The sequence below is a fragment of the Octopus bimaculoides genome, chromosome 19, assembly GCF_001194135.2.
Source record: "Octopus bimaculoides isolate UCB-OBI-ISO-001 chromosome 19, ASM119413v2, whole genome shotgun sequence".
Classification (NCBI taxonomy): domain Eukaryota; kingdom Metazoa; phylum Mollusca; class Cephalopoda; order Octopoda; family Octopodidae; genus Octopus; species Octopus bimaculoides.
In genome coordinates, this window is record NC_068999.1 from 22,812,804 (window position 1) to 22,822,433 (window position 9,630).

Here is a 9,630-nt window from a genome sequence, read left to right on the forward strand (position 1 = left end):
TTAAATGTTATGGTCACTCTATGACTGGCCATAACGTTTAACTTCCTAAAAAATATATTACTGGTCTAATTAATGCTTAGCGTGCCTCTTTTTCGGATATATGAACTATTGACGATTCATTACGTATACCGGTTGCAGAATATTTTGCAAAAGACCTCCACGTCATTTGTCTTATATACATATACATATGTGTGTGTGTGTGTATAAGACAAAAGAGGGTGTGTATTTCCACGCAGGAAAAGATATAGGCAAATTTGTTGTTGAAAATGCACCTAAATCTGGAAGACTTGTAATTATTTAAAATAAATTTATTTACATATATACCAAACTAGTTTCAACTATATTTTTTGTTTATCAATGGTAAAAATTTACAATTATGAATTAGAAAAACATTTTAAAAAGTTTCAATGTTGACAAATTTAAATGTTCATAACAGATAAATTTAGAATTATGAATTAGAAAAACATGTTAAAAAATTTCGATGTTGACAAGTTTAAATGTTCGCAACAGTCAATAATATTAAAACTGTGCATCAGTTTGTTTGAATGTAAAAAGATCATTAGTGTTAGTAATCATCGACATGAAATGAATATCATCAAAGTTTCGGTCATACTGAGTTAAGAGGGAAAATCACTTTCCCCTAGAAGATTTCTCAGATACTGTTCATCATTAATCAAACACAATAAACAGAATAACACTGTGTAACACGATTTTTGTCCTTGGGTAAGAACTGTCATTTCCTATTTGCTTACTTCTAGAAAGTATGAAAAATGCCTATTTCCTTCAAAATTTGCATTTCTTATATTTATTCAAACCCCAAAGAATTCCTCTCAACACATGGCTATGATGCTCCCTCACTACTCCTGCTTATGATCAGAAATGTACATATTGTTAGTCACTAAGGGACATGCTCAAGTGGTTTAAGATCAAGCAAGTGACAAATAAATCTGTGGTATTGAGCAGAATATTTGCTATAATGATATTTCTGCTTCAGTAACCCAGTGCTGAATATGTCTGAAATGTAATGGAAAGTAGGTCAATTTCAAAATATTGATGTCCAAGTCAGAAAAGCAAAGTTTGAAGGGAAAAGCAGTCATTTTCTTTCATTGCTAGATAGAAGCAAATAGAAAACAACACTTACTGACTGAAGACAAAAAATAAAAATGGAAATAAAATCTTCGTTACACAGTATTATTTAATAATAATCTTTTCATCTTTCACTACTCGGGTAAAGTCTACACTGACAATCGTACAATGATTCGCTGAAGAGGTCTATTAAATCAAACTCACTACGCATTACACTCTATATTTAAATAATCTTAATTAATTAAAATGAATTAAATTTTATTGCCAATATTATCCTCAAATACGAGCGTTAACCAATGCTCCTTTTTAAATTTCCATTCGTGATGCCCCAGATCACTTCTGGAGTAAAAACAGTCTAACATTTTCCGAGAAATTGTTCATGCATCTTACAAAGCCCTTATTGTATCCTTGTCCTACATAAATGTTGATACGGTCTTGTAGGCTGATATGTTAACATATTCAGTATATGAGACAACAGTTATTGACCCTTCCCCTGTCAAACTAAAAAGGAAATATGTATTAAATGTGAAATAATGGATTAACAATTCAGTTTCTTTGCGAGAGGAGTTCCGCAATTATTTTAAGCTGCCTTTCCAACCGACCGCAGCCGTGATACCTTCTAACAATCGGTTGAAATTGCTCGGAGTCTCTCTCTCTCTCTCTCTCTCTCTCTCTCTCTCTCTCTCTATCTCTCTCTCTCTCGCTCTCTCTCTCTCTCTCTCTATCTCTCTCTCTTTCTCTCTCTCTCTCTCCCTCTCTCCTCCCCTTCTCTCTCTCTTCCTCGTTAGCTCTGGTAGAGTCATTTTCATGTGGTGTGTTTATGCTTATATCATCAATGTAGGCGGGTTAAATTGTCCACTATTAGGAAGTCGCCAAAATATAACATCTAATATGGTCTGGTGCTCTGCACGACAGTAGTGGCCGCAAAAACTACACTGCGTGTCCTGAAAAGATAAATTTACAACATTAAGCAATTGTAAGTAATATAAGAAAATTATTATTATAACTAGGGCAACGGGGAAAAATGCCAATTTTCAAAACTTTTAAAATTTATCAAAAGAACTGTTACATATTATGTTGCCATTTGCTTAATGTTAAAACCGGCACTGGAATAAAAAAAGTTTCTGTGGTACACTTTTCTCTTGGTGTCCAAGCTACACCACTGTGTGTTAATGTCTCAATTAACTCATTGTGTGTTAATGTCTCAATCAGATAACAGTGGCAAAAAGGTTTTGGAGGCTAGATTTGCTGGGGACGGATTTGGGGTGTTGATTCCGAATATACCATCAGTTCTATTCTATCAAATTTCGTTTTGGAGATACAGCTTATCTCTTTATGAGGTTTCTATTTATGCGTTGAAATTAGGGATTTCAGTTGCTTCTTACATTTTGCTGCCTTGGAGGTTACGTATATTTAGGGCTGCTGATTCTAAAATTTGCATCAATTATGTCCTATCAATCCTAATTAATTAATGATTTGATAATTTAATACAAAAACAACCACAATATTAATGTTATAAATATTTTGCAAGACATAAACAACCTCATGCAAAGCGGTATTTCGTCTTTACATCCTGGATTCAAATTTCGCCGAGGTCTGCATTGCCTTTCATTTTTTCGTATCGATAAAATAAGTACTGGGGTCGATGTAATCGACTATCCCCCCACCAAATCCCATGTCTTGCGCCTACTTTAGGAAGAATTACTTCAGTATAAAATGCTTATAGTGTACTGCATCAAAATCTACAGCAATTGTAACTCAAAAATAAAGATTAAATGATCAATTATTCAACATAGAAGTGGCTTATTTTACAAGTATTTCTAGAATGGAGTTTACCAAAACAATGTTGCTGGAAATTCTAGTAGTAGTCTGCTACAAGTCTTCCACCTTCGTTGGTACCTCTCCTTTATTGTCATTATACCCCAATAAAATCCTTTTCCTTTTTCTCATATTATCAAGCTTCAAGATGAGTGAAATGACTTCAGGTGTAATAAACCCTGATGTTCATGTGACAGTTACATGTTCAAATCGGCAACAATCTACTCCATTTATTTAAATTAGTTGTCTGCCTTGTGGTTGTGAAGAAGGTTTTAGATAATTAAGACAAACGAAGACCATGCATAGGGTTCAGTAGTATCCATTGAATATATAAATGTCTGATAAGCTCTCTTATCTAAAAACCATAAAACCCCTGCCTTTTCACGCTAAATTCAAAGAATTTACTGCATAAATATTCAAAGTAGACACCTTTTTTATTCAATGTCTTTAAGATTTTATGTTGAAATAAGCTGATTTCATTATATGCGGTTCTTTTAATTAGAATGTAATATATTGGGTCATCCCATAAATAATGCATGTTTTTTTATACTTCTTTTATTTTTTAAAGTTAAAATAAGCAAAGTTCCTTTTTAATCTAAAATATACTCTCCTTCATTTTCCACAATGCTCTTCCATTTATCTGGTAGACTTGTAAAGCCCCTCTTCCAAAATTCACTTGTCCGTGACTAAAAATACTTCTCCAGTACTGTTCTGACCTCGTTTGCAAAATTCATATTTTTTCAGTCCAAATGATTTTGAAGACTGTAAAATAAATGATAATCAGATGGGATAATGTCCGGCGAATATGGTGGGTGGGGCATCGTTTCCCATTCAAACTGCTCCATCTATGTAACCGAGCATTATCCTGATGGAAGAACACCTTTCGTCTTGAAACCAAAGATGGTCATTTAAGCTGCTCAAGCTGCTCGCAGTAGATCTCCTTTGTCATCATTTGGCTTGGGTTTAAAAGTTAAAAGTTGACTAAACCTTTCATATCCCACCAAACAGATAACAACACCTTACGTGAGTGAAGATCTTTAGCCTGGTGTGCCGGTGTTTCTCCTTTCACTACCTACTATCTTTAGCGCTTGACATTTTTATTGAGAACCTATTTCTCGTCTCTAGTCATTATTCAGTAAAAAAAAAAGGTTCATTCATGAAATGTGACAGCAAAGAAGAGCACACATTCACTCTGCGCGCGATTAGATTCGAAAAATTTCCGATGGCACACAGGTGTCGATGAATGGTTGAATGACCAAACCCAAGCTTTTCTGCTAGTTCTTCAGCAGTTACGATGGGATTTTGTTCCACCTTGGTTTGTAGAACGTCCTCTTCAATCTCTACAGATCTTCCAGGACGAGGTTCGTCTTGCCGGCTGTTGTTTCCGGCTCGGAATTTCTGGAACCACCATTGACACTGGCTTACGCTTATTGTCCGATTCCCATATACTGCATTGATATTGCTCGCACCCTCTGTTGCGTTGTTGCCTTTATTGAACTCATAAAACAAAATATGCCGAATATGCTCCTTTTGTCACTTTCATTATAGCTTTGAAAAAATAACTGTTAAAAATCGAACTGCAGTATTCAAACTCGCACTAAGAATAAGCACAAGGTAAAATTACTACCTGCTTTTATAGCAAGTTGATACAGGTATTTTTCCCGTCCCCCTCCGACTTTTAGTTCACGCAAGTGAAAAAAGACGCATTATTTATGGGATGACCCAATATTAATGTCATTAGTACTGTTATTTTTCATTAAAATTATAGATAATTAATCAATTAAAGCTGATAGGGTAAAAACTGATAAAACACGTCTTTCATCGCATGAAAATGTAAAGTGTAGCTAGGGTCCACAATTTTAATATAGGAATAGATGCATTAGCTTAAAATAGGGTAAGCTATATCTTCAGAACTGGAACTGATTGAACAGATTTAAAATTAAATCATGTCATTAGTGTTAATTTCTGCCGTAAAATCTTATAAGGGCAGATTCCTCCTTCCATAAATTAGCTAAATGGCAGGTAAGCGACGAATTAGTATCTAGCTGTTTTGCACTCTTGTGTTTAGAACGAGGTCGTTAATGAATGAATATGTTGATAGCTGCTAAATGTAACTTTCAACTAAAATCATGAATGTACATCTACTCATTGAATTGTTGGGTAACTACTGAAACCATTGTCTTTGTCAAGTGTTTTAAAGAACACTAAAGCAGAAAGTCGCTTGTTGCTTTTTCAGTGTCATGTGAGAGAACCGTAGCTCTACACACAAACAAATTTGTTATGCTGCTCTGCACTATCCATTTAGGTAAGAGACGTTTTGACACAGTTGTTTTCGCATCGGTTGTTTGGTGTCGCTAATTCGACACTGACTTATTTGACATCAGGCGTTTCAGTGTCACTCTCACGTTATCTTCCCAAGTGCAAACGACTTTGGACGTAAACTGTGCTGCAGTACCTTTGCAACTGAGAGAGGCTTGAAGATACATCAGGGAAAGATTTGTAAGAAGAGGACAGAGCAGTGTGGATCATCTGATCGTAAAACACGTGGTAAATCATCTCCGGACTCAAAGCACAATGGATCGATAAATGCTACAGCAAAGACCTCTTCTCGGCAAGAAATTACAGGTTATAAGACTGTGCATCAGATAGTACTCGGAGGAAACCGAGGGTTCTGTGGCCTGCTGCTAATGAGAAAGGAAGATATAAAGAGTTTGAGAACAAGGTATGTAAAGCTCTTTATAATATGACAGGATCTACAATGGAGAAACTGGGGAAGTTAGAAAGCTCAATGTACGGTACAGGAAAGGAATTATTTGGACTGATATATGGGACCGATTAGCGAAAGGAAAGTGTGGCCCAAGCAGGGGGATCAGGAAAATGAAACAGTTGAGGAGGGGAAAGAACAGCCAAAGAAAGCGATGGAAATGAGCGAAGGAAGACGAAAAACCTGACCTCGCGCAGCTGTGCGAAGATTTTAAAGGAAAATGCCGTTATGTAACGACACATCCACCGGTATGAGTGAAGAAAAGAAAGCAAAAGGACTCCTGAACAGTTTCTGAAGAACCCGTACGGGGGTTACTAAGAAGCTATTCACTGAACCAAAGAGTGGCACTTCATTGTGCACAAAAGAAGAATTGGATGTTCATATTAAAGAAACCTCTAGCGACCCAAACCGTAACTAGCTATTGCCACCTACAAATGGACTAAGGCATCTCTTAGAACCTGATATCAAATTTCAAATTGGGGACATCAGGGAGAAAGAGGTGAATGATTTTGTGAGAAAAGCAAGAGAAAAGAGAGCCCCAGGAGGTGATGGCGTTCTGTATAAAGTATATAAATATTGCAATCGTCTCTGGAATCCCTGGGTGCGTTGAGCATCGTTTCTCGATTTGGAAAGCGATCCATGACACCAAAAAAAACAAGACAAGTCTGAACGTGGTATGGCTTGATCTAGTTAATGTATATGGCTCAGAACCACACGAATTGCTGATAAGAGCCATGGACCACTTCCTCATCCCGGAGAAAGTAACAAGATTAATCAGGGTATATTATGACAGTTTCGAGATGAGGTTTACTGCAGGAAATTTTTCAACAGATTGGCGCCGTTTTGGAGATTGGCATTGCTGCTGGTAGCACAATATCTGTCACGTGGTTTATCTTAGTCATGGAGATGATTTTGAAAGCAGCGGATTTTTCGGAACAAATCGCCCATGCACAATCACCTAAGAAGGCCTTCATGGATGACGTGATACTGCTGCCGACAGACAAGCAAATCATGCAGAGTGCCCTCTTGAGGCTAGACGAGTTGGTGAAGTGGTCAAGGATGCGATTCAGAGCAAAAAAGTCGCATAGTCTGACATTTATTAAGGAAGTGCAAAAAGAAGTTAAGTTTAAAATAGCTGAAGAAAGCATTCCAACAGTCAAGGAAGAATCCGTTAACAGTTTGGGACGTGTATACGCTGGAACATTGTCAGATAGGAGTTGCACGATGCAAATTATGAAAGAAGCCGAGGATGGGTTAACAGCAATTGACAGCTCAAAGCTACCAGGTAAATATAAAATATGGTGCTTACAGTTTGGCTTGTATTCGCGCCTTTCGTGGCCGCTTCTAATATACGCGGTGGCATTGTCAGGAGTTCAAATCATTGAACAAAAGTGTAATGTGTTCATTAAAATGTGGCTAGGCCTACCTTGGTGGCTTCCGATATGCGGAGCTTTCGACTGGTAGCACTTGCATGTGCAAGTTGTTTGCAAAACATATACATATATGAATAGACACACACACACACACGCACACACGCACACGCACGCACGCACACACATACACACACACACACACACACACACACACACACACACACACACACACACACACACACACACACGAGTATACATAATTTCTTGTTTCGTCTTTTATCGTTTATTTTCTGCGTTTTTCAGTCATTGGACTACGGCTATGCTGGGGTACTACCTTGGAGGGTTCTGGTTCGGTTTCTTTTTCCGAGCTAGTAATGTTACGGGAATGTTAACAAACAAGCACTGATTATCAAGGAATGTGAGAGAAACAAGCACAGTCACGAAGACACACACACGTACACAGGACGGGCTTCCAACTAATATATTAATTGTTAATGAAACGCGACTATCAATCGTTGCTATTATGTAAAAGTGTCGTAAGTTCAAAACGTTGCTTTTTCAGAAAGCGAAAAAATAATTTCACCATTCCATAGCAAAACCGTTGTACTACACCTTGACAATTTTCATATCTTGGCCTCTGAAGCAGCTGCAGATATAACAGTTTGACCAAAAGAACCGGCTATTACAAGCAAAAATATATATTGAAAAAAAAAAAAAAGCGCATTAGTTAGGTAAGGATAAGATTGTAATTTGTGAATGTGTATTTAGCTGCATGTAGGCATCTGTGTAATTGTCCCTAAAATCTATTTATAATGCGCTTCTTTGTTAACAATACTGAGAGTGACTCTTCGGAACATAGCTGGCATTTCCGGAATAAGGTGTTGTAGGGAGTCGCAGGTCAGGTCATATATTACTTTCTCTTCCTTGAGTCTCTAGATAAAATCAACCAGTGGTGTTACATACCGTTTAAAGATATTTCGAAAGCTGGCAATGTGGTTATGATATCGATTTTGGAAAAGATCTACCGAGGCTCCGATATATACGTAGGGGCCTTCTCTATTATTTACAGTGTACTTATATATCACATTTTTTGTTATACATTGATTGTTTAAAGGACATTTGGATTTGTCTCTGCATGAGCATAAATGGTTTGTTTTTGTGCTGCGAGTACTAGATGAATTGGTTCTGTTCAGTATATTTGTGGTCATTGTTATCCTTTTATTATCACTATTTCTGGGTGTATTAGTGTTGTTGTTTGAATTATTGGTGGTGTGATTCGTTGGATGGTTATTGTCGATATTGTAGTTGTTTTATCTCGGTTGCTTTCATAGTTAGAGTTATTATCATTTTGATGCATTAATTGATTGATATTAGTGTTGTCTCTAGATTGGTTAAATGAGTCGCGGTCAATTTTTACGTCTTATTTTGAGTGTAGTCTGTTCGTTGTCTCAGTTTCCAATTGTTAATCCTACGAACGTGGTGCTCTATATTTGATGAATTAGCATAGGACAGTTTTATAGTATGACGGTTAAATATTTTGTTGTACACTTCATTTTTAGGGAAGTAGCGATCAAGGTCAGCGAAAAATTGTTTCGCGATTTTGGATGAGATGTCCGAGCTCCAGATTGGGTTATACCAAAAGATAACATGGTTTTTATATTTTCGGTTAGGTCTGTTTGTACGGGTGTTTGATGTGGTATTGGGATTTTGTGGCGTTAGTTGTTTAATTTGTTGTCTGTTTCTAGTTTTCTCCTGTGTTACTAGAGCCATGTGTGATAATGCAGAGTCTTACTGAAACACATATGGCCTTCCATTGCATATATTATCTATCCATGGCTTAAGAATTATTTCCAGGACCTCAATGTAGGCGGCAGAGTTAACTCTAAGGCCTTATGGAAAAAAAGTAAGGAGGCACCACATGTCCTTCATTGCTGACAATCCCTAAAAATTTTGTATGTATAACACTTGGAACTTCAGAAGTGTCTGCACATAACCATCTGTCATTTCTTCTGTTAGCTTTTTGATCTTGGTCGAAGTTTTTCTCGTTTGAGAAAAAAACAAATCAAATCTTCTTCTGGATTTTTCAGCTTGTTTAAGAGCCTTTTAGATCTGATGTAGTGATTGCCTTTTGCTTTTTATGAGAAATTGACCTTTCCTCATCATACAAGACTTATATCTGATGTCTTTGTGGACAACATATCTTACTGTTCCTTCTGACACATGGAGAGTTTTGAAATTGGCCTCATGGAATTTCTGGGATTGTAATCAACTTGCCGGTGGTCTGATGATTTTAGAGCGTTTAGAATGCTTTTTGTGCTTTGATACTGGTGATACGTTTCCATCTTCAGTCTCTAGCTCCTTACAAACTTTGTAGACGAAAGATCTTTATGCTCAGCCTTTATAACCACAATAACAGCATGCCTCTTCATTTCTTGAGTAAGTTGGGGGGTCTGCCATTATTATTTTCTGAAACAAAGATTATAAAGAGTTAGCAAAAAATACAGCAATGACCCCAAAAAGGTATGTCCTCAAATACCTTACGTACCCTGAATATATACACACACACACACACACACACACACACACACA

At 36.9% G+C, this 9,630-nt stretch overlaps 1 protein-coding gene and 1 long non-coding RNA gene across 3 annotated transcripts in view; one reads left to right on the plus strand and one right to left on the minus strand.

Moving 5' to 3' along the window:
- LOC106871644 (calcium and integrin-binding protein 1) overlaps positions 1-9,630 on the plus strand; it is a 443,076-nt gene that overhangs the window by 108,430 nt on the left and 325,016 nt on the right. The window lies entirely within an intron of this gene.
- The window catches only part of LOC128250074 (uncharacterized), a 54,838-nt gene continuing 45,553 nt past the window's right edge, over positions 346-9,630 (minus strand). Inside the window, exons 2-3 of one of the 2 annotated variants that reach the window (XR_008266191.1) lie at positions 7,654-9,507; positions 346-2,030 (exon numbers count right to left, since the gene is read on the minus strand). This is a non-coding gene — a long non-coding RNA (uncharacterized LOC128250074). The remainder of the gene's footprint in view (positions 2,031-7,653; positions 9,508-9,630) is intronic. The other variant, XR_008266190.1, reaches the window with a different exon arrangement.